General features: G+C 48.9%; 27 non-coding genes and 2 pseudogenes across 27 annotated transcripts; all 29 read left to right on the top strand.

Moving 5' to 3' along the window:
- The first annotated feature begins 389 nt into the window (after positions 1-389).
- LOC147283343 (5S ribosomal RNA) lies at positions 390-508 on the top strand. The gene has a single exon (XR_015122681.1). It is a non-coding gene; the product is annotated as a 5S ribosomal RNA (ribosomal RNA).
- A 514-nt stretch (positions 509-1022) lies between these two features.
- Positions 1023-1141, top strand: LOC147283342 (5S ribosomal RNA). The gene has a single exon (XR_015122559.1). It is a non-coding gene; the product is annotated as a 5S ribosomal RNA (ribosomal RNA).
- Positions 1142-1653: 512 nt separating this feature from the next.
- On the top strand, positions 1654-1772 carry LOC147283341 (5S ribosomal RNA). The gene has a single exon (XR_015122657.1). It is a non-coding gene; the product is annotated as a 5S ribosomal RNA (ribosomal RNA).
- A 513-nt stretch (positions 1773-2285) lies between these two features.
- Positions 2286-2404, top strand: LOC147283340 (5S ribosomal RNA). Its single transcript, XR_015122680.1, has one exon. It is a non-coding gene; the product is annotated as a 5S ribosomal RNA (ribosomal RNA).
- A 513-nt stretch (positions 2405-2917) lies between these two features.
- On the top strand, positions 2918-3036 carry LOC147283339 (5S ribosomal RNA). Its single transcript, XR_015122675.1, has one exon. It is a non-coding gene; the product is annotated as a 5S ribosomal RNA (ribosomal RNA).
- A 513-nt stretch (positions 3037-3549) lies between these two features.
- On the top strand, positions 3550-3668 carry LOC147283338 (5S ribosomal RNA). The gene has a single exon (XR_015122558.1). It is a non-coding gene; the product is annotated as a 5S ribosomal RNA (ribosomal RNA).
- A 512-nt stretch (positions 3669-4180) lies between these two features.
- Positions 4181-4299, top strand: LOC147283337 (5S ribosomal RNA). Its single transcript, XR_015122661.1, has one exon. It is a non-coding gene; the product is annotated as a 5S ribosomal RNA (ribosomal RNA).
- A 513-nt stretch (positions 4300-4812) lies between these two features.
- On the top strand, positions 4813-4931 carry LOC147283336 (5S ribosomal RNA). Its single transcript, XR_015122679.1, has one exon. It is a non-coding gene; the product is annotated as a 5S ribosomal RNA (ribosomal RNA).
- Positions 4932-5180: 249 nt separating this feature from the next.
- On the top strand, positions 5181-5299 carry LOC147283335 (5S ribosomal RNA). The gene has a single exon (XR_015122643.1). It is a non-coding gene; the product is annotated as a 5S ribosomal RNA (ribosomal RNA).
- A 513-nt stretch (positions 5300-5812) lies between these two features.
- LOC147283334 (5S ribosomal RNA) lies at positions 5813-5931 on the top strand. The gene has a single exon (XR_015122677.1). It is a non-coding gene; the product is annotated as a 5S ribosomal RNA (ribosomal RNA).
- A 513-nt stretch (positions 5932-6444) lies between these two features.
- Positions 6445-6563, top strand: LOC147283333 (5S ribosomal RNA). The gene has a single exon (XR_015122674.1). It is a non-coding gene; the product is annotated as a 5S ribosomal RNA (ribosomal RNA).
- Positions 6564-7076: 513 nt separating this feature from the next.
- Positions 7077-7195, top strand: LOC147283332 (5S ribosomal RNA). The gene has a single exon (XR_015122678.1). It is a non-coding gene; the product is annotated as a 5S ribosomal RNA (ribosomal RNA).
- A 513-nt stretch (positions 7196-7708) lies between these two features.
- On the top strand, positions 7709-7827 carry LOC147283331 (5S ribosomal RNA). Its single transcript, XR_015122691.1, has one exon. It is a non-coding gene; the product is annotated as a 5S ribosomal RNA (ribosomal RNA).
- A 513-nt stretch (positions 7828-8340) lies between these two features.
- Positions 8341-8459, top strand: LOC147283330 (5S ribosomal RNA). Its single transcript, XR_015122676.1, has one exon. It is a non-coding gene; the product is annotated as a 5S ribosomal RNA (ribosomal RNA).
- A 513-nt stretch (positions 8460-8972) lies between these two features.
- LOC147283329 (5S ribosomal RNA) lies at positions 8973-9091 on the top strand. The gene has a single exon (XR_015122673.1). It is a non-coding gene; the product is annotated as a 5S ribosomal RNA (ribosomal RNA).
- Positions 9092-9604: 513 nt separating this feature from the next.
- Positions 9605-9723, top strand: LOC147283328 (5S ribosomal RNA). The gene has a single exon (XR_015122687.1). It is a non-coding gene; the product is annotated as a 5S ribosomal RNA (ribosomal RNA).
- Positions 9724-10237: 514 nt separating this feature from the next.
- Positions 10238-10356, top strand: LOC147283327 (5S ribosomal RNA). Its single transcript, XR_015122642.1, has one exon. It is a non-coding gene; the product is annotated as a 5S ribosomal RNA (ribosomal RNA).
- A 513-nt stretch (positions 10357-10869) lies between these two features.
- LOC147283326 (5S ribosomal RNA) lies at positions 10870-10988 on the top strand. The gene has a single exon (XR_015122664.1). It is a non-coding gene; the product is annotated as a 5S ribosomal RNA (ribosomal RNA).
- A 513-nt stretch (positions 10989-11501) lies between these two features.
- LOC147283325 (5S ribosomal RNA) lies at positions 11502-11620 on the top strand. Its single transcript, XR_015122649.1, has one exon. It is a non-coding gene; the product is annotated as a 5S ribosomal RNA (ribosomal RNA).
- A 513-nt stretch (positions 11621-12133) lies between these two features.
- LOC147283324 (5S ribosomal RNA) lies at positions 12134-12252 on the top strand. Its single transcript, XR_015122686.1, has one exon. It is a non-coding gene; the product is annotated as a 5S ribosomal RNA (ribosomal RNA).
- A 512-nt stretch (positions 12253-12764) lies between these two features.
- On the top strand, positions 12765-12883 carry LOC147283323 (5S ribosomal RNA). Its single transcript, XR_015122656.1, has one exon. It is a non-coding gene; the product is annotated as a 5S ribosomal RNA (ribosomal RNA).
- Positions 12884-13390: 507 nt separating this feature from the next.
- LOC147283322 (5S ribosomal RNA) lies at positions 13391-13509 on the top strand. The gene has a single exon (XR_015122689.1). It is a non-coding gene; the product is annotated as a 5S ribosomal RNA (ribosomal RNA).
- A 509-nt stretch (positions 13510-14018) lies between these two features.
- Positions 14019-14137, top strand: LOC147283321 (5S ribosomal RNA). Its single transcript, XR_015122685.1, has one exon. It is a non-coding gene; the product is annotated as a 5S ribosomal RNA (ribosomal RNA).
- Positions 14138-17066: 2929 nt separating this feature from the next.
- Positions 17067-17185, top strand: LOC147283320 (5S ribosomal RNA). The gene has a single exon (XR_015122557.1). It is a non-coding gene; the product is annotated as a 5S ribosomal RNA (ribosomal RNA).
- Positions 17186-17692: 507 nt separating this feature from the next.
- On the top strand, positions 17693-17811 carry LOC147283319 (5S ribosomal RNA). The gene has a single exon (XR_015122690.1). It is a non-coding gene; the product is annotated as a 5S ribosomal RNA (ribosomal RNA).
- Positions 17812-18326: 515 nt separating this feature from the next.
- Positions 18327-18445, top strand: LOC147283318 (5S ribosomal RNA; annotated as a pseudogene).
- Positions 18446-18939: 494 nt separating this feature from the next.
- On the top strand, positions 18940-19058 carry LOC147283317 (5S ribosomal RNA). Its single transcript, XR_015122688.1, has one exon. It is a non-coding gene; the product is annotated as a 5S ribosomal RNA (ribosomal RNA).
- A 499-nt stretch (positions 19059-19557) lies between these two features.
- LOC147283316 (5S ribosomal RNA) lies at positions 19558-19676 on the top strand (annotated as a pseudogene).
- A 499-nt stretch (positions 19677-20175) lies between these two features.
- LOC147283315 (5S ribosomal RNA) lies at positions 20176-20294 on the top strand. The gene has a single exon (XR_015122692.1). It is a non-coding gene; the product is annotated as a 5S ribosomal RNA (ribosomal RNA).
- The last annotated feature ends 265 nt before the right edge of the window (positions 20295-20559 follow it).

Here is a 20559-nt window from a genome sequence, read left to right as displayed (position 1 = left end):
TTAGGGCAAATAAGGCCGTTTAGTAGGCTGAATTAGCGCACCCCTATCCCTTTTGCGTTCTCGCTTCCAAGCTGTCGCGTGTTTCTCTGTTTCATCCTGGAGGCGAAGGGGTCGCGCGTAGGACGGGGTGACGGAGCCAAAGGCGGTGATGTAAGGCGGATTTCGGGAAAATAAGGCCATTTACTAGGCCGAATTAGTGTTTTAAGTGTATTTTTGAATTTTTGGGCGATTACGTAACTTTTATTTATCGCTTTAATTTTCCGGGCATCGGTCGAAGTCGCGGCGCTCCATCTTGCGCACGCGTTATTGCAGAATCGGGCCATCTATATGTTTCTCTCTCGCGGCATAGCGGAAACATTTATATATACGGTGACGACGCATGAACTTACGGGTGCGATCATACCAGCACTAATGCACCGGATCCCATCAGAACTCCGCAGTTAAGCGTGCTTGGGCGAGAGTAGTACTAGGATGGAGGTCCTCATGGGAAGTCCTCGTGTTGCACCCCTATCCTTTTTGCGTTTGTCGCCTGTTTCTTTCTTCTTTTTTTTTTTCTTTCTTTCTTCCTCGAGGCGGCGGGGGTGCGATTTGGACGGGCGACGAAGCCACATGCGGTGATGATGTAAGGCGGATTTAGGGCAAATAAGGCCGTTTAGTAGGCTGAATTAGCGCACCCCTATCCCTTTTGCGTTCTCGCTTCCAAGCTGTCGCGTGTTTCTCTGTTTCATCCTGGAGGCGAAGGGGTCGCGCGTAGGACGGGGTGACGGAGCCAAAGGCGGTGATGTAAGGCGGATTTCGGGAAAATAAGGCCATTTGCTAGGCCGAATTAGCGTTTTAAGTGTATTTTTGAATTTTTGGGCGATTACGTAACTTTTATTTATCGCTTTAATTTTCCGGGCATCGGTCGAAGTCGCGGCGCTCCATCTTGCGCACGCGTTATTGCAGAATCGGGCCATCTATATGTTTCTCTCTCGCGGCATAGCGGAAACATTTATATATACGGTGACGACGCATGAACTTACGGGTGCGATCATACCAGCACTAATGCACCGGATCCCATCAGAACTCCGCAGCTAAGCGTGCTTGGGCGAGAGTAGTACTAGGATGGGTGACCTCCTGGGAAGTCCTCGTGTTGCACCCCTATCCTTTTTGCGTTTGTCGCCTGTTTCTTTCTTCTTCTTTTTTCTTTCTTTCTTCCTCGAGGCGGCGGGGGTGCGATTTGGACGGGCGACGAAGCCACATGCGGTGATGATGTAAGGCGGATTTAGGGCAAATAAGGCCGTTTAGTAGGCTGAATTAGCGCACCCCTATCCCTTTTGCGTTCTCGCTTCCAAGCTGTCGCGTGTTTCTCTGTTTCATCCTGGAGGCGAAGGAGTCGCGCGTAGGACGGGGTGACGGAGCCAAAGGCGGTGATGTAAGGCGGATTTCGGGAAAATAAGGCCATTTACTAGGCCGAATTAGCGTTTTAAGTGTATTTTTGAATTTTTGGGCGATTACGTAACTTTTATTTATCGCTTTAATTTTCCGGGCATCGGTCGAAGTCGCGGCGCTCCATCTTGCTCACCCGTTATTGTAGAATCGGGCCATCTATATGTTTCTCTCTCGCGGCATAGCGGAAACATTTATATATACGGTGACGACGCATGAACTTACGGGTGCGATCATACCAGCACTAATGCACCGGATCCCATCAGAACTCCGCAGTTAAGCGTGCTTGGGCGAGAGTAGTACTAGGATGGGTGACCTCCTAGGAAGTCCTCGTGTTGCACCCCTATCCTTTTTGCGTTTGTCGCCTGTTTCTTTCTTCTTCTTTTTTTCTTTCTTTCTTCCTCGAGGCTGCGGGGGTGCGATTTGGACGGGCGACGAAGCCACATGCGGTGATGATGTAAGGCGGATTTAGGGCAAATAAGGCCGTTTAGTAGGCTGAATTAGCGCACCCCTATCCCTTTTGCGTTCTCGCTTCCAAGCTGTCGCGTGTTTCTCTGTTTCATCCTGGAGGCGAAGGGGTCGCGCGTAGGACGGGGTGACGGAGCCAAAGGCGGTGATGTAAGGCGGATTTCGGGAAAATAAGGCCATTTACTAGGCCGAATTAGTGTTTTAAGTGTATTTTTGAATTTTTGGGCGATTACGTAACTTTTATTTATCGCTTTAATTTTCCGGGCATCGGTCGAAGTCGCGGCGCTCCATCTTGCGCACGCGTTATTGCAGAATCGGGCCATCTATATGTTTCTCTCTCGCGGCATAGCGGAAACATTTATATATACGGTGACGACGCATGAACTTACGGGTGCGATCATACCAGCACTAATGCACCGGATCCCATCAGAACTCCGCAGTTAAGCGTGCTTGGGCGAGAGTAGTACTAGGATGGAGGTCCTCATGGGAAGTCCTCGTGTTGCACCCCTATCCTTTTTGCGTTTGTCGCCTGTTTCTTTCTTCTTTTTTTTTTCTTTCTTTCTTCCTCGAGGCGGCGGGGGTGCGATTTGGACGGGCGACGAAGCCACATGCGGTGATGATGTAAGGCGGATTTAGGGCAAATAAGGCCGTTTAGTAGGCTGAATTAGCGCACCCCTATCCCTTTTGCGTTCTCGCTTCCAAGCTGTCGCGTGTTTCTCTGTTTCATCCTGGAGGCGAAGGGGTCGCGCGTAGGACGGGGTGACGGAGCCAAAGGCGGTGATGTAAGGCGGATTTCGGGAAAATAAGGCCATTTACTAGGCCGAATTAGCGTTTTAAGTGTATTTTTGAATTTTTGGGCGATTACGTAACTTTTATTTATCGCTTTAATTTTCCGGGCATCGGTCGAAGTCGCGGCGCTCCATCTTGCGCACGCGTTATTGCAGAATCGGGCCATCTATATGTTTCTCTCTCGCGGCATAGCGGAAACATTTATATATACGGTGACGACGCATGAACTTACGGGTGCGATCATACCAGCACTAATGCACCGGATCCCATCAGAACTCCGCAGTTAAGCGTGCTTGGGCGAGAGTAGTACTAGGATGGAGGTCCTCCTGGGAAGTCCTCGTGTTGCACCCCTATCCTTTTTGCGTTTGTCGCCTGTTTCTTTCTTCTTCTTTTTCTCTTTCTTTCTTCCTCGAGGCGGCGGGGGTGCGATTTGGACGGGCGACGAAGCCACATGCGGTGATGATGTAAGGCGGATTTAGGGCAAATAAGGCCGTTTAGTAGGCTGAATTAGCGCACCCCTATCCCTTTTGCGTTCTCGCTTCCAAGCTGTCGCGTGTTTCTCTGTTTCATCCTGGAGGCGAAGGGGTCGCGCGTAGGACGGGGTGACGGAGCCAAAGGCGGTGATGTAAGGCGGATTTCGGGAAAATAAGGCCATTTACTAGGCCGAATTAGCGTTTTAAGTGTATTTTTGAATTTTTGGGCGATTACGTAACTTTTATTTATCGCTTTAATTTTCCGGGCATCGGTCGAAGTCGCGGCGCTCCATCTTGCGCACGCGTTATTGCAGAATCGGGCCATCTATATGTTTCTCTCTCGCGGCATAGCGGAAACATTTATATATACGGTGACGACGCATGAACTTACGGGTGCGATCATACCAGCACTAATGCACCGGATCCCATCAGAACTCCGCAGCTAAGCGTGCTTGGGCGAGAGTAGTACTAGGATGGGTGACCTCCTGGGAAGTCCTCGTGTTGCACCCCTATCCTTTTTGCGTTTGTCGCCTGTTTCTTTCTTCTTCTTTTTTCTTTCTTTCTTCCTCGAGGCGGCGGGGGTGCGATTTGGACGGGCGACGAAGCCACATGCGGTGATGATGTAAGGCGGATTTAGGGCAAATAAGGCCGTTTAGTAGGCTGAATTAGCGCACCCCTATCCCTTTTGCGTTCTCGCTTCCAAGCTGTCGCGTGTTTCTCTGTTTCATCCTGGAGGCGAAGGGGTCGCGCGTAGGACGGGGTGACGGAGCCAAAGGCGGTGATGTAAGGCGGATTTCGGGAAAATAAGGCCATTTACTAGGCCGAATTAGCGTTTTAAGTGTATTTTTGAATTTTTGGGCGATTACGTAACTTTTATTTATCGCTTTAATTTTCCGGGCATCGGTCAAAGTCGCGGCGCTCCATCTTGCGCACGCGTTATTGCAGAATCGGGCCATCTATATGTTTCTCTCTCGCGGCATAGCGAAAACATTTATATATACGGTGACGACGCATGAACTTACGGGTGCGATCATACCAGCACTAATGCACCGGATCCCATCAGAACTCCGCAGTTAAGCGTGCTTGGGCGAGAGTAGTACTAGGATGGGTGACCTCCTGGGAAGTCCTCGTGTTGCACCCCTATCCTTTTTGCGTTTGTCGCCTGTTTCTTTCTTCTTCTTTTTTTCTTTCTTTCTTCCTCGAGGCGGCGGGGGTGCGATTTGGACGGGCGACGAAGCCACATGCGGTGATGATGTAAGGCGGATTTAGGGCAAATAAGGCCGTTTAGTAGGCTGAATTAGCGCACCCCTATCCCTTTTGCGTTCTCGCTTCCAAGCTGTCGCGTGTTTCTCTGTTTCATCCTGGAGGCGAAGGGGTCGCGCGTAGGACGGGGTGACGGAGCCAAAGGCGGTGATGTAAGGCGGATTTCGGGAAAATAAGGCCATTTACTAGGCCGAATTAGCGTTTTAAGTGTATTTTTGAATTTTTGGGCGATTACGTAACTTTTATTTATCGCTTTAATTTTCCGGGCATCGGTCGAAGTCGCGGCGCTCCATCTTGCGCACGCGTTATTGCAGAATCGGGCCATCTATATGTTTCTCTCTCGCGGCATAGCGGAAACATTTATATATACGGTGACGACGCATGAACTTACGGGTGCGATCATACCAGCACTAATGCACCGGATCCCATCAGAACTCCGCAGTTAAGCGTGCTTGGGCGAGAGTAGTACTAGGATGGAGGTCCTCATGGGAAGTCCTCGTGTTGCACCCCTATCCTTTTTGCGTTTGTCGCCTGTTTCTTTCTTTTTTTTTTTTTTCTTTCTTTCTTCCTCGAGGCGGCGGGGGTGCGATTTGGACGGGCGGCGGGGGTGCGATTTATCGCTTTAATTTTCCGGGCATCGGTCGAAGTCGCGGCGCTCCATCTTGCGCACGCGTTATTGCAGAATCGGGCCATCTATATGTTTCTCTCTCGCGGCATAGCGGAAACATTTATATATACGGTGACGACGCATGAACTTACGGGTGCGATCATACCAGCACTAATGCACCGGATCCCATCAGAACTCCGCAGTCAAGCGTGCTTGGGCGAGAGTAGTACTAGGATGGGTGACCTCCTGGGAAGTCCTCGTGTTGCACCCCTATCCTTTTTGCGTTTGTCGCCTGTTTCTTTCTTCTTCTTTTTTTCTTTCTTTCTTCCTCGAGGCGGCGGGGGTGCGATTTGGACGGGCGAAGAAGCCACATGCGGTGATGATGTAAGGCAGATTTAGGGCAAATAAGGCCGTTTAGTAGGCTGAATTAGCGCACCCCTATCCCTTTTGTGTTCTCGCTTCCAAGCTGTCGCGTGTTTCTCTGTTTCATCCTGGAGGCGAAGGGGTCGCGCGTAGGACGGGGTGACGGAGCCAAAGGCGGTGATGTAAGGCGGATTTCGGGAAAATAAGGCCATTTACTAGGCCGAATTAGCGTTTTAAGTGTATTTTTGAATTTTTGGGCGATTACGTAACTTTTATTTATCGCTTTAATTTTCCGGGCATCGGTCGAAGTCGCGGCGCTCCATCTTGCGCACGCGTTATTGCAGAATCGGGCCATCTATATGTTTCTCTCTCGCGGCATAGCGGAAACATTTATATATACGGTGACGACGCATGAACTTACGGGTGCCATCATACCAGCACTAATGCACCGGATCCCATCAGAACTCCGCAGCTAAGCGTGCTTGGGCGAGAGTAGTACTAGGATGGGTGACCTCCTGGGAAGTCCTCGTGTTGCACCCCTATCCTTTTTGCGTTTGTCGCCTGTTTTTTTCTTCTTCTTTTTTTCTTTCTTTCTTCCTCGAGGCGGCGGGGGTGCGATTTGGACGGGCGACGAAGCCACATGCGGTGATGATGTAAGGCGGATTTAGGGCAAATAAGGCCGTTTAGTAGGCTGAATTAGCGCACCCCTATCCCTTTTGCGTTCTCGCTTCCAAGCTGTCGCGTGTTTCTCTGTTTCATCCTGGAGGCGAAGGGGTCGCGCGTAGGACGGGGTGACGGAGCCAAAGGTGGTGATGTAAGGCGGATTTCGGGAAAATAAGGCCATTTACTAGGCCGAATTAGCGTTTTAAGTGTATTTTTGAATTTTTGGGCGATTACGTAACTTTTACTTATCGCTTTAATTTTCCGGGCATCGGTCGAAGTCGCGATGCTCCATCTTGCGCACGCGTTATTGCAGAATCGGGCCATCTATATGTTTCTCTCTCGCGGCATAGCGGAAACTTTTATATATACGGTGACGACGCATGAACTTATGGGTGCGATCATACCAGCACTAATGCACCGGATCCCATCAGAACCCCGTAGTTAAGCGTGCTTGGGCGAGAGTAGTACTAGGATGGGTGACCTCCTGGGAAGTCCTCGTGTTGCACCCCTATCCTTTTTGCGTTTGTCGCCTGTTTCTTTCTTCTTCTTTTTTTCTTTCTTTCTTCCTCGAGGCGGCGGGGGTGCGATTTGGACGGGCGACGAAGCCACATGCGGTGATGATGTAAGGCGGATTTAGGGCAAATAAGGCCGTTTAGTAGGCTGAATTAGCGCACCCCTATCCCTTTTGCGTTCTCGCTTCCAAGCTGTCGCGTGTTTCTCTGTTTCATCCTGGAGGCGAAGGGGTCGCGCGTAGGACGGGGTGACGGAGCCAAAGGCGGTGATGTAAGGCGGATTTCGGGAAAATAAGGCCATTTACTAGGCCGAATTAGCGTTTTAAGTGTATTTTTGAATTTTTGGGCGATTACGTAACTTTTATTTATCGCTTTAATTTTCCGGGCATCGGTCGAAGTCGCGGCGCTCCATCTTGCGCACGCGTTATTGCAGAATCGGGCCATCTATATGTTTCTCTCTCGCGGCATAGCGGAAACATTTATATATACGGTGACGACGCATGAACTTACGGGTGCGATCATACCAGCACTAATGCACCGGATCCCATCAGAAGTCCGCAGTTAAGCGTGCTTGGGCGAGAGTAGTACTAGGATGGGTGACCTCCTGGGAAGTCCTCGTGTTGCACCCCTATCCTTTTTGCGTTTGTCGCCTGTTTCTTTCTTCTTTTTTTTTTCTTTCTTTCTTCCTCGAGGCGGCGGGGGTGCGATTTGGACGGGCGACGAAGCCACATGCGGTGATGATGTAAGGCGGATTTAGGGCAAATAAGGCCGTTTAGTAGGCTGAATTAGCGCACCCCTATCCCTTTTGCGTTCTCGCTTCCAAGCTGTCGCGTGTTTCTCTGTTTCATCCTGGAGGCGAAGGGGTCGCGCGTAGGACGGGGTGACGGAGCCAAAGGCGGTGATGTAAGGCGGATTTCGGGAAAATAAGGCCATTTACTAGGCCGAATTAGCGTTTTAAGTGTATTTGTGAATTTTTGGGCGATTACGTAACTTTTATTTATCGCTTTAATTTTCCGGGCATCGGTCGAAGTCGCGGCGCTCCATCTTGCGCACGTGTTATTGCAGAGTCGGGCCATCTATATGTTTCTCTCTCGCGGCATAGCGGAAACATTTATATATACGGTGACGACGCATGAACTTACGGGTGCGATCATACCAGCACTAATGCACCGGATCCCATCAGAACTCCGCAGTCAAGCATGCTTGGGCGAGAGTAGTACTAGGATGGGTGACCTCCTGGGATGTCCTCGTGTTGCACCCCTATCCTTTTTGCGTTTGTCGCCTGTTTCTTTCTTCTTCTTTTTTTCTTTCTTTCTTCCTCGAGGCGGCGGGGGTGCGATTTGGACGGGCGACGAAGCCACATGCGGTGATGATGTAAGGCGGATTTAGGGCAAATAAGGCCGTTTAGTAGGCTGAATTAGCGCACCCCTATCCCTTTTGCGTTCTCGCTTCCAAGCTGTCGCGTGTTTCTCTGTTTCATCCTGGAGGCGAAGGGGTCGCGCGTAGGACGGGGTGACGGAGCCAAAGGCGGTGATGTAAGGCGGATTTCGGGAAAATAAGGCCATTTACTAGGCCGAATTAGCGTTTTAAGTGTATTTTTGAATTTTTGGGCGATTACGTAACTTTTATTTATCGCTTTAATTTTCCGGGCATCGGTCGAAGTCGCGGCGCTCCATCTTGCGCACGCGTTATTGCAGAATCGGGCCATCTATATGTTTCTCTCTCGCGGCATAGCGGAAACATTTATATATACGGTGACGACGCATGAACTTACGGGTGCCATCATACCAGCACTAATGCACCGGATCCCATCAGAACTCCGCAGCTAAGCGTGCTTGGGCGAGAGTAGTACTAGGATGGGTGACCTCCTGGGAAGTCCTCGTGTTGCACCCCTATCCTTTTTGCGTTTGTCGCCTGTTTTTTTCTTCTTCTTTTTTTCTTTCTTTCTTCCTCGAGGCGGCGGGGGTGCGATTTGGATGGGCGACGAAGCCACATGCGGTGATGATGTAAGGCGGATTTAGGGCAAATAAGGCCGTTTAGTAGGCTGAATTAGCGCACCCCTATCCCTTTTGCGTTCTCGCTTCCAAGCTGTCGCGTGTTTCTCTGTTTCATCCTGGAGGCGAAGGGGTCGCGCGTAGGACGGGGTGACGGAGCCAAAGGCGGTGATGTAAGGCGGATTTCGGGAAAATAAGGCCATTTACTAGGCCGAATTAGCGTTTTAAGTGTATTTTTGAATTTTTGGGCGATTACGTAACTTTTACTTATCGCTTTAATTTTCCGGGCATCGGTCGAAGTCGCGATGCTCCATCTTGCGCACGCGTTATTGCAGAATCGGGCCATCTATATGTTTCTCTCTCGCGGCATAGCGGAAACTTTTATATATACGGTGACGACGCATGAACTTACGGGTGCGATCATACCAGCACTAATGCACCGGATCCCATCAGAACCCCGTAGTTAAGCGTGCTTGGGCGAGAGTAGTACTAGGATGGGTGACCTCCTGGGAAGTCCTCGTGTTGCACCCCTATCCTTTTTGCGTTTGTCGCCTGTTTCTTTCTTCTTCTTTTTTTCTTTCTTTCTTCCTCGAGGCGGCGGGGGTGCGATTTGGACGGGCGACGAAGCCACATGCGGTGATGATGTAAGGCGGATTTAGGGCAAATAAGGCCGTTTAGTAGGCTGAATTAGCGCACCCCTATCCCTTTTGCGTTCTCGCTTCCAAGCTGTCGCGTGTTTCTCTGTTTCATCCTGGAGGCGAAGGGGTCGCGCGTAGGACGGGGTGACGGAGCCAAAGGCGGTGATGTAAGGCGGATTTCGGGAAAATAAGGCCATTTACTAGGCCGAATTAGCGTTTTAAGTGTATTTTTGAATTTTTGGGCGATTACTTAACTTTTATTTATCGCTTTAATTTTCCGGGCATCGGTCGAAGTCGCGGCGCTCCATCTTGCGCACGCGTTATTGCAGAATCGGGCCATCTATATGTTTCTCTCTCGCGGCATAGCGGAAACATTTATATATACGGTGACGACGCATGAACTTACGGGTGCGATCATACCAGCACTAATGCACCGGATCCCATCAGAATTTCGCAGTTAAGCGTGCTTGGGCGAGAGTAGTACTAGGATGGGTGACCTCCTGGGAAGTCCCCGTGTTGCACCCCTATCCTTTTTGCGTTTGTCGCCTGTTTCTTTCTTCTTTTTTTTTTTCTTTCTTTCTTCCTCGAGGCGGCGGGGGTGCGATTTGGACGGGCGACGAAGCCACATGCGGTGATGATGTAAGGCGGATTTAGGGCAAATAAGGCCGTTTAGTAGGCTGAATTAGCGCACCCCTATCCCTTTTGCGTTCTCGCTTCCAAGCTGTCGCGTGTTTCTCTGTTTCATCCTGGAGGCGAAGGGGTCGCGCGTAGGACGGGGTGACGGAGCCAAAGGCGGTGATGTAAGGCGGATTTCGGGAAAATAAGGCCATTTACTAGGCCGAATTAGCGTTTTAAGTGTATTTGTGAATTTTTGGGCGATTACGTAACTTTTATTTATCGCTTTAATTTTCCGGGCATCGGTCGAAGTCGCGGCGCTCCATCTTGCGCACGCGTTATTGCAGAATCGGGCCATCTATATGTTTCTCTCTCGCGGCATAGCGGAAACATTTATATATACGGTGACGACGCATGAACTTACGGGTGCGATCATACCAGCACTAATGCACCGGATCCCATCAGAACTCCGCAGTCAAGCGTGCTTGGGCGAGAGTAGTACTAGGATGGGTGACCTCCTGGGAAGTCCTCGTGTTGCACCCCTATCCTTTTTGCGTTTGTCGCCTGTTTCTTTCTTCTTCTTTTTTTCTTTCTTTCTTCCTCGAGGCGGCGGGGGTGCGATTTGCACGGGCGACGAAGCCACATGCGGTGATGATGTAAGGCGGATTTAGGGCAAATAAGGCCGTTTAGTAGGCTGAATTAGCGCACCCCTATCCCTTTTGCGTTCTCGCTTCCAAGCTGTCGCGTGTTTCTCTGTTTCATCCTGGAGGCGAAGGGGTCGCGCGTAGGACGGGGTGACGGAGCCAAAGGCGGTGATGTAAGGCGGATTTCGGGAAAATAAGGCCATTTACTAGGCCGAATTAGCGTTTTAAGTGTATTTTTGAATTTTTGGGCGATTACGTAACTTTTATTTATCGCTTTAATTTTCCGGCCATCGGTCGAAGTCGCGGCGCTCCATCTTGCGCACGCGTTATTGCAGAATCGGGCCATCTATATGTTTCTCTCTCGCGGCATAGCGGAAACATTTATATATACGGTGACGACGCATGAACTTACGGGTGCGATCATACCAGCACTAATGCACCGGATCCCATCAGAACTCCGCAGTTAAGCGAGCTTGGGCGAGAGTAGTACTAGGATGGGTGACCTCCTGGGAAGTCCTCGTGTTGCACCCCTATCCTTTTTGCGTTTGTCGCCTGTTTCTTTCTTCTTCTTTTTTTCTTTCTTTCTTCCTCGAGGCGGCGGGGGTGCGATTTGGACGGGCGACGAAGCCACATGCGGTGATGATGTAAGGCGGATTTAGGGCAAATAAGGCCGTTTAGTAGGCTGAATTAGCGCACCCCTATCCCTTTTGCGTTCTCGCTTCCAAGCTGTCGCGTGTTTCTCTGTTTCATCCTGGAGGCGGAGGGGTCGCGCGTAGGACGGTGTGACGGAGCCAAAGGCGGTGATGTAAGGCGGATTTCGGGAAAATAAGGCCATTTACTAGGCCGAATTAGCGTTTTAAGTGTATTTTTGAATTTTTGGGCGATTACGTAACTTTTATTTATCGCTTTAATTTTTCGGCCATCGGTCGAAGTCGCGGCGCTCCATCTTGCGCACGCGTTATTGCAGAATCGGGCCATCTATATGTTTCTCTCTCGCGGCATAGCGGAAACATTTATATATACGGTGACGACGCATGAACTTACGGGTGCGATCATACCAGCACTAATGCACCGGATCCCATCAGAACTCCGCAGTTAAGCGTGCTTGGGCGAGAGTAGTACTAGGATGGGTGACCTCCTGGGAAGTCCTCGTGTTGCACCCCTATCCTTTTTGCGTTTGTCGCCTGTTTCTTTCTTCTTCTTTTTTTCTTTCTTTCTTCCTCGAGGCGGCGGGGGTGCGATTTGGACGGGCGACGAAGCCACATGCGGTGATGATGTAAGGCGGATTTAGGGCAAATAAGGCCGTTTAGTAGGCTGAATTAGCGCACCCCTATCCCTTTTGCGTTCTCGTTTCCAAGCTGTCGCGTGTTTCTCTGTTTCATCCTGGAAGCGAAGGGGTCGCGCGTAGGACGGGGTGACGGAGCCAAAGGCGGTGATGTAAGGCGGATTTCGGGAAAATAAGGCCATTTACTTGGCCGAATTAGCGTTTTAAGTGTATTTTTGAATTTTTGGGCGATTACGTAACTTTTATTTATCGCTTTAATTTTCCGGGCATCGGTCGACGTCGCGGCGCTCCATCTTGCGCACGCGTTATTGCAGAATCGGGCCATCTATATGTTTCTCTCTCGCGGCATAGCGGAAACCTTTATATATACGGTGACGACGCATGAACTTACGGGTGCGATCATACCAGCACTAATGCACCGGATCCCATCAGAAGTCCGCAGTTAAGTGTGCTTGGGCGAGAGTAGTACTAGGATGGGTGACCTCCTGGGAAGTCCTCGTGTTGCACCCCTATCCTTTTTGCGTTTGTCGCCTGTTTCTTTCTTCTTTTTTTTTCTTTCTTTCTTCCTCGAGGCGGCGGGGGTGCGATTTGGACGGGCGACGAAGCCACATGCGGTGATGATGTAAGGCGGATTTAGGGCAAATAAGGCCGTTTAGTAGGCTGAATTAGCGCACCCATATCTCTTTTGCGTTCTCGCTTCCAAGCTGTCGCGTGTTTCTCTGTTTCATCCTGGAGGCGGAGGGGTCGCGCGTAGGACGGGGTGACGGAGCCAAAGGCGGTGATGTAAGGCGGATTTCGGGAAAATAAGGCCATTTACTAGGCCGAATTAGCGTTTTAAGTGTATTTTTGAATTTTTGGGCGATTACGTAACTTTTATTTATCGCTATAATTTTCCGGGCATCGGTCGAAGTCGCGGCGCTCCATCTTGCGCACGCGTTATTGCAGAATCGGGCCATCTATATGTCTCTCTATCGCGGCATAGCAGAAACCTTTATATATACGGTGACGACGCATGAACTTACGGGTGCGATCATACCAGCATTAATGCACCGGATCCCATCAGAACTCCGCAGTGAAGCGTGCTTGGGCGAGAGTAGTACTAGGATGGGTGACCTCCTGGGAAGTCCTCGTGTTGCACCCCTATCCTTTTTGCGTTTGTCGCCTGTTTCTTTTTTTTTTTCTTTCTCTCTTCCTCGAGGCGGCGGGGGTGCGATTTGGACGGGCGACGAAGCCTCATGCGGTGATGATGTAAGGCTGATTTAGGGCAAATAAGGCCGTTTAGTAGGCTGAATTAGCGCACCCCTATCCCTTTTGCGTTCTCGCTTCCAAGCTGTCGCGTGTTTCTCTGTTTCATCCTGGAGGCGGAGGGGTCGCGCGTAGAACGAGGTGACGGAGCCAAAGGCGGTGATGTAAGGCGGATTTCGGGAAAATAAGGCCATTTACTAGGCCGAATTAGCGTTTTAAGTGTATTTTTGAATTTTTGTGCGATTACGTAACTTTTCTTTATCGCTTTAATTTTCCGGGCATCGGTCGAAGTCGCGGCGCTCCATCTTGCGCACGCGTTATTGCAGAATCGAGCCATCTATATGTCTCTCTCTCGCGGCATAGCGGAAACCTTTATATATACGGTGACGACGCATGAACTTACAGGTGCGATCATACCAGCACTAATGCACTGGATCCCATCAGAACTCCGCAGTGAAGCGTGCTTGGGCGAGAGTAGTACTAGGATGGGTGACCTCCTGGGAAGTCCTCGTGTTGCACCCCTATCCTTTTTGCGTTTGTCGCCTGTTTCTTTCTTTCTTTTTCTTTCTTTCTTCCTCGAGGCGGCGGGGGTGCGATTTGGACGGGCGACGAAGCCACATGCGGTGATGATGTAAGGCGGATTTAGGGCAAAGAAGGCAGTTTAGTAGGCTGAATTAGCGCACCCCTATCCCTTTTGCGTTCTCGTTTCCAAGCTGTCGCGTGTTTCTCTGTTTCATCCTGGAGGCGGAGGGGTCGCGCGTAGGACGGGGTGACGGAGCCAAAGGCGGTGATGTAAGGCAGATTTCGGGAAAATAAGGCCATTTACTAGGCCGAATTAGCGTTTTAAGTGTATTTTTGAATTTTTGGGCGATTACGTAACTTTTATTTATCGCTTTAATTTTCCGGGCATCGGTCGAAGTCGCGGCGCTCCATCTTGCGCACGCGTTATTGCAGGATCGGGCCATCTATATGTCTCTCTCTCGCGGCATAGCGGAAACCTTTATATATACGGTGACGACGCATGAACTTACGGGTGCGATCATACCAGCACTAATGCACCGGATCCCATCAGAACTCCGCAGTGAAGCGTGCTTGGGCGAGAGTAGTACTAGGATGGGTGACCTCCTGGGAAGTCCTCATGTTGCACCCCTACCGGTGTGGGCCTATGGTAGTAATTCCTTGTAGGGGCAAACTGGGGTTTTCCTTGAAAACCATAACTGGACCTTGAATTATAGGTAAGTCTATTAATATCTAAGGAAGGAACAGGATTTTTATCCTGTTCATTGCCAGAATCCAAGAAGGCTTCTTGCATCTCATCTATCTCTGAATCAGATCCAGATTTAGATAAGACATTTATCGTTTGTTTTTCTTTTGTTTTTACTTGTAGGTTATTTAACCTATTTGTGATTTCTTCAACTAGTTCTGACTGGTTTCCTTTTGAAAGTTTAAATTCTCCTAAGTCTGGTGGTGGTTTAAAGATAGATTTATCTGTTTCAAAAGCCACCTTAGACTTTAAGTCTTCCGTTTTAGGAGCTAGTTCATTTAAACTATCCTCAATTCTACTGGTTTGTTCCCCTAAGGTCTGTAAAAACAAATTGGTATAATTGCTCTGTTGCACTAGGGCATCAATATGTTTTATAACAAACCTTGGACTCGTTATCTACCCCAGAAAGTGACGATGCTTTAACTGGTGTAGCTAAACTTCCAGAAACAATTATAGGAATATTAGGAGGATGTACTGACCTTACTTTGTCTCCTTCTTTGGTAGCCCACTCTTTAATGGAACTTGTGATAGTGTTGATTGAAGCTTTTAACTTTTCACTAACATGATTTTGGATCTTATGATAGAACCAATCCCAAAAGGGAATTTCTCTTTTGGTATTTTCCATATAGGAAGTCCATTCTGCATGGAAAGAGATCCTTTGCATGTTGTCAAAGTTCTCGTGAAACCAGGCTCTTTTAAGCCTATGCTTTGGGCTCATAAACTCTGCTTTTAGAGTTTGGAGATCATACTGGAAATGGGATGGGCCTTCACCTTCTAAAACATTAATTTGTGGCCCAGTATAAATTGGCCCCTGCACATCAGAAAAGGTTGGCCCAACTAGGTCATCCTCTGCATTAGATTTTTCAAAATCAGTATAAATAGGCTTACTGATTAATCCTTCTCTCTCTGTTCCAACCATCAATGGTTCATTTATGGTTCTGGATGAGACAGATCTTGGCAAGGTTACTGGTCGGCTTGGCGGGTTTTCTGGATAAGAAAACCTGGAGTTTGTGGAAGTTCCAAGACGCGTAGATCTTAGATTGGAGAATCTAATTTCTACCTCGCCATCATCATGCTCCACGATTTGGTCAATTTCCTGATTTTGGAGAGGCCTTTGAGGTGCCTCTTGAGCTACTGTCCATTCGAGAGGGAAATTGACTTGGTTCCAGCTAATTGTCCTTGGGACCGCCACATTAGATCTTTTTAGATCTGCTTGAAACATAATTGTTTTTCCTTCCACATGCAAATCCTTTGCTCCTGGGCATAAGGTAGTCATTGCTTTATAATAGATCCTGTAAACAATGGCCATGTTCTCAGATCCTGGAATCATATCAAATCCATGAGACTTGATGTTTAGAGTTAAGGATTTCAGGATTCCTTTGTCAGTTAAGGATACAGAGAAATTAGGAAAACAATTAAAAAATATAGGACCTTCACTTAGAGAGGATTCAACTACTCCAAGTAGAGAATCAGAAAACTTGTTATGCCTTTGATCCCTTACACAGACCAAGACAGAGGTATTTAAACCTGTTCTTACCAAAGGTTTTACCGCAACCTGGACTACACCTATGTGTAGGTATTTGAATTTTTTAGAAATATGCTGATTTAGCATACTTGGTGTGAACAACTGGAAGTTGTCCTGAGCGTTGGAGATAGGCACTGTCCTTTCTGTTGTTTTGATAACATAATCTGTTCTCCAGTCGAATGTGCCTTTTCTGTATATCTCCTTGGTAGGAAAGGCTGGTATGGACCAGTTCTGAAGCTGCTTTTCATAGTCGGCAAAGACTATTTCTTCGGTATTGTTCAACTTCATCTTCCCTGAGGAACTAGCTTCGGAGGATCTGGACAGACTTCTAAAGAGATTGGCCATAGAAGCGATTAGAAAATAAAAGTGTTTGATTTCTGAACCTGAGTTACTTCCTGGGACTTACCAACGGCTAAACCTGCCTTCAACTGCCCTTCACTCGTCAGTTCTCAACACTATTATCAAACTAATGATCCCTACTACTTATCTCCCGTGACAAATGGCTCTGATACCAAAACTATCCCAGGTGAGGGGAAGGGTTTTAAAACCGAAAAATTAATCCTTTTTAACTTTAAAAATTAGCAAAGTCCAGAGATATAAACTAAAAAGTACAATTAGAATAAACTGAAATAAACAAACATATACAAGAACTGAAATTAAATTGAACATTCAGACTTACAGAATTGAAATGAACACTTCGGGAATGAAAACAAATTCTCACACTTATATTAATATCAAGTCTTAACAGGAGACCTGTTTGCACACTTATAATCTCACACTTGCAGAAAACTAAAAATTCTTCGATGTCTTCAACTGAGGCTCTTGCCTCTTAAATAAAGAAAAAGGAAAGATCCAGGCCTAACAGCTGGCCCGACAAGGAATCTTATCCTTTAAGGCGGATTTAGGGCAAATAAGGCCGTTTAGTAGGATGAATTAGCGCACCCCTATCTCTTTTGCGTTCTCGCTTCCAAGCTGTCGCGTGTTTCTCTGTTTCATCCTGGAGGCGGAGGGGTCGCGCGTAGGACCAGGTGACGGAGCCATAGGCGGTGATGTAAGGCGGATTTCGGGAAAATAAGGCCATTTACTAGGCCGAATTAGCGTTTTAAGTGTATTTTTGAATTTTTGGGCGATTACGTAACTTTTATTTATCGCTTTAAGTTTCCGGGCATCAGTTGAAGTCGCGGCGCTCCATCTTGCGCACGCGTTATTGCAGAATCGGGCCATCTATATGTCTCTCTCTCGCGGCATAGCGGAAACCTTTATATATACGGTGACGACGCATGAACTTACGGGTGCGATCATACCAGCACTAATGCACCGGATCCCATCAGAACTCCGCAGCTAAGCGTGCTTGGGCGAGAGTAGTACTAGGATGGGTGACCTCCTGGGAAGTCCTCGTGTTGCACCCCTATCCTTTTTGCGTTTGTCGCCTGTTTCTTTCTTTTTTTCTTTCGTTCTTCCTCGAGGCGGCGGGGGTGCGATTTGGACGGGCGACGAAGCCACATGCGGTGATGATGTAATGCGGATTTAGGGCAAATAAGGCCGTTTAGTAGGCTGAACTAGCGCACCCCTATCCCTTTTGCGTTCTCGCTTCCAAGCTGTCGCGTGTTTCTCTGATTCATCCTGGAGGCGGAGGGGTCGCGCGTAGGACGGGGTGACGGAGCCAAAGGCGGTGATGTAAGGCGGATTTCAGAAAAATAAGGCCATTTAATAAGCCGAATTAGCGTTTTAATTGTATTTTTGAATTTTTGGGCGATTACGTAACTTTTATTTATCGCTTTAATTTTCCGGGCATCGGTCGAAGTCGTGGCGCTCCATCTTGCGCACGCGTTATTGCAGAATCGGGCCATCTATATGTCTCTCTCTCGCGGCATAGCGGAAACCTTTATATATACGGTGACGACGCATGAACTTACGGGTGCGATCATACCAGCACTAATGCACCGGATCCCATCAGAACTCCGCAATTAACCGTGCTTGGGCGAGAGCAGTACTAGGATGGGTGACCTCTTGGGAAGTCCTCGTGTTGCACCCCTATCCTTTTTGCGTTTGTCGCCTGTTTCTTTCTTTTGTCCTTTCTTTCTTCCTCGAGGCGGCGGGGGTGCGATTTGGACGGGCGACGAAGCCACATGCGGTGATGATGTAAGGCGGATTTAGGGCAAATAAGGCCGTTTAGTAGGCTGAATTAGCGCACCCCTATCCCTTTTGCGTTCTTGCTTCCAAGCTGTCGCGTGTTTCTCTGTTTCATCCTGGAGGCGGAGGGGTCGCGCGTAGAACCGGGTGACGGAGCCAAAGGCGGTGATGTAAGGCGGATTTCAGAAAAATAAGGCCATTTACTAGGCCGAATTAGCGTTTTAAGTGTATTTTTGAATTTTTGGGCGATTACGTAACTTTTATTTATCGCTTTAATTTTCCGGGCATTGGTCGAATTCACGGCGCTCGATCTTGCGCACGCGTTATTGCAGAATCGGGCCATTTATATGTCTCTCTCTCGCGGCATAGTGGCATAGCGGAAACCTTTATATATACGGTGACGACGCATGAACTTACGGGTGCGATCATACCAGCACTAATGCACCGGATTCCATCAGAACTCCGCAGTCAAGCGTGCTTGGGCGAGAGTAGTACTAGGATGGGTGACCTCCTGGGAAGTCCTCGTGTTGAACCACTATCCTTTTTGCGTTTGTCGCCTTTTTCTTTCTTTCTTCCTCGAGGCGGCGGGGGTGCGATTTGACGGGCGACGAAGCCACATGCGGTGATGATGTAAGGCGGATTTAGGGCAAATAAGGTCGTTTAGTAGGCTGAATTAGCGCACCCCTATCCCTTTTGCGTTCTCGCTTCCAAGCTGTCGCGTCTTTCTCTGTTTCATCCTGGAGGCGGAGGGGTCGCGCGTAGGACGGGGTGACGGAGCCATAGGCGGTGACGTAAGGCGGATTTCGGGAAAATACGGCCATTTACTAGGCCGAATTAGCGTTTTAAGTGTATTTTTGAATTTTTGGGCGATTAGGTAACTTTTATTTATCGCTTTAATTTTCCCGGCATCGGTAGAAGTCGCGGCGCCCCATCTTGCGCACGCGTTATTGCAGAATCGGGCCATCTATATGTCTCTCTCTCGCGGCATAGCGGAATCCTTTATATATACGGTGACGACGCATGAACTTACGGGTGCGATCATACTAGCACTAATGCACTGGATCCCATCAGAACTCCGCAGTCAAGCGTGCTTGGGCGAGAGTAGTACTAGGATGGGTGACCTCCTGGGAAGTCCTCGTGTTGCACCCCTATCCGTTTTGCGTTTGTCGCCTGTTTCTTTCTTTTTTTCTTTCTTTCTTCCTCCAGGCGGCGGGGGTGCGATTTGGACGGGCGACAAAGCCACATGCGGTGATGATGTAAGGCGGATTGAGGGCAAATAAGGCCGTTTAGTAGGCTGAATTAGTGCACCCCTATCCCTTTTGCGTTCTCACTTCCAAGCTGTCGCGTGTTTCTCTGTTTCATCCTGGAGGCGGAGGGGTCACGCGTAGGACGGGGTGACGGAGCCATAGGCGGTGATGTAAGGCGGATTTCGGAAAAATAAGGCCATTTACTAGGCCGATGTAGCGTTTTAAGTGTATTTTTGGGCGATTACAAAACTTTTATTTATCGCTTTAATTTTCCGGGCATCGGTCGAAGTCGCAGCGCTCCATCTTCCGCACGCGTTATTGCAGAATCGGGCCATCTATATGTCTCTCTCTCGCGGCATAGCGGAAACCTTTATATATACGGTGACGACGCATGAACTTACGGGTGCGATCAAACTAGCACTAATGCACCGGATCACATCAGAACTCTGCAGTCAAGCGTGCTTGGGCGAGAGTAGTACTAGGATGGGTGACCTCCTGGGAACTCCTCGTGTTGCACCCCTATCCTTTTTGCGTTTGTCGCCTGTTTCTTTCTTTTTTTCTTTCTTTCTTCCTCGAGCCGGCAGGGGTGCGATTTGGACGGGCGACGAAGCCACATGCAGTGATGATGTAAGGCGGATTTAGGGCAAATAAGGCCGTTTAGTAGGCTGAATTAGCGCACCCCTATCCCTTCTGCGTTCTCGCTTCCAAGCTATCGCGTGTTTCTCTGTTTCATCCTGAAGGCGGAGGGGTCGCGCGTAGGACGAGGTGACGGAGCCATAGGCGGTGATGTAAGGCGGATTTCGGGAAAATAAGGCCATTTACTAGGCCGATGTAGCGTTTTAAGTGTATTTTTGGGCGATTACAAAACTTTTATTTATCGCTTTAATTTTTCTGGCATCGGTCGAAGTCGCGGCGCTCCATCTTGCGCACGCGTTATTGCAGAATCGGGCCATCTATATGTCTCTCTCTCGCGGCATAGCGGAAACCTTTATATATACGGTGACGACGCATGAACTTACGGGTGCGATCATACTAGCACTAATGCACCGGATCAAATCAGAACTCCGTAGTCAAGCGTGCTTGGGCGAGAGTAGTACTAGGATGGGTGACCTCCTGGGAACTCCTCGTGTTGCACCCCTATCCTTTTTGCGTTTGTCGCCTGTTTCTTTTTTTTTTTCTTTCTTTCTTCCTCGAGGCGGCGGGGGTGCGATTTGGACGGGCGACGAAGCCACGTGCGGTGATGATGTAAGGCGGATTTAGGGCGAAGAAGGCCGTTTAGTAGGTTGAATTAGCGCACCCCTATCCCTTTTGCGTTCTCGCTTCCAAGCTGTCGCGTGTTTCTCTGTTTCATCCTGGAGGCGGAGGGGTCGCGCGTAGGACGGGGTGACGGAGCCATAGGCGGT

The sequence above is a fragment of the Dryas octopetala genome, chromosome 5 (assembly GCF_963921425.1).
Source record: "Dryas octopetala chromosome 5, drDryOcto1.1, whole genome shotgun sequence".
NCBI classification, from domain to species: domain Eukaryota; kingdom Viridiplantae; phylum Streptophyta; class Magnoliopsida; order Rosales; family Rosaceae; genus Dryas; species Dryas octopetala.
The sequence above is the reverse complement of the archived record's forward strand: the minus strand, read 5'-3'. Positions and strand labels throughout refer to the sequence as shown.